This window comes from Cicer arietinum, chromosome 1, assembly GCF_000331145.2.
Source record: "Cicer arietinum cultivar CDC Frontier isolate Library 1 chromosome 1, Cicar.CDCFrontier_v2.0, whole genome shotgun sequence".
NCBI lineage: Eukaryota > Viridiplantae > Streptophyta > Magnoliopsida > Fabales > Fabaceae > Cicer > Cicer arietinum.
Genome location: NC_021160.2, coordinates 33,680,918 through 33,682,281, shown reverse-complemented (window position 1 = coordinate 33,682,281; position 1,364 = coordinate 33,680,918).

Sequence of the window (1,364 nt, the reverse complement as noted above, 5' to 3'; positions counted from 1 at the left end):
TATATATATATATATATATATTATCAAGTTAGTAACATATATATTGATAATAGTAAGTTATATATGGATATATGAGAAAAGGAACAAATGAAGAAAGCGTAAACGCTCCATCCCTGCCTCGCAACCATTCCTTCTTCTTCCTTCCACTTCCTTTTTCTTTCTTTGGTTTCAAGAAAAGAAACCCAATGCTTGGTGGGTGAGAAAGAAAAGAGTCCCCAGCTTCCTTATTCTCTCCTGATTCGAAAACGAAGAAAAACGGCGTTGGGGTTTTCAAAACCGTCAAACACAAACCTCCATATTTCTTCTAGATCTAAGCTTTATTTCACGAAGAGATAGAAAGGAAAGTTTTTCATTTTCCCGCCACGGAGCTAGTAAACTAACTTTGGAAGCGACGACGCGAGCGAAGATTTTATCGGAATTTATCACGGTACCGTAAACGCTCGTTAAAGCTACCGTTGAGGTAAAAGCTCCTTCCAAACTTTTAATTTGCATTTAGGGACTTATTTGTGGTTGTGTGGAAAATAAATTTGTTGGGTTTGAAGTGTAGATTTGGAGAAAATGAATTTAATGATTTTATGTGTGAAAGTTTGGAGTTGGGTTTTTGGTGAAATTGATGAGTGTTTTCGTGGAAAAGGAATTTGATTCATCTATGTGTGTTATTGAGGAAAAGAAATTTGTTGTGTTTGAGATGTGGTTTGTGAAAATTAGTTTGGCATGTGTTATGTTTGAGTTTTGTGGAAATTTGTGGTGATTGATGATTGAACTTGGTGTGGATTGTGTGGTTTTTGAATTGATCGAATTTAATGTAAATTGTGGATTAAATTTGTTGTGTGTGGTGGAAAATAAATGTTTGAGTATGCTCTATGTGGAATTTGAAAATCGTTAGAGTTAAATGAGTATTAAAAATGGGGAATCTTTTAATATCTACATTTACTTAATGATTGTCGTGAAAATCGTTAGAGTTAAATGAGTATTAAAAATGAGGAATCTTTTAATATCTGCATTTACTTAATGATTGTCGTGGATAGAGACAGAGTATGCTCATGCATTTTATTGTACATGGCGATCGGATGAGTCATGGTGATAGTGGTGATCGGATGGGCCACTAGATGATGTCATGTGATTTGTTGGTTCATCTTATCCTTGTGGGGATTGTCGCATCGTGTAAGGTCCGCGATAGACTACACATTTTTGGTAAATCGTGCTGACCTGTGATAGGTGGCACATTGGTAAATAGTACTTCCGTTTCTGATAGGCGGTACATTTATGATTTACGTTTTTAGTAAATCGTGTTGACCTGTGATAGGTGGCACCTCGGTAACTTAGTACTTCGGCCTGTGATAGGCGGTACAATTATGATTTAC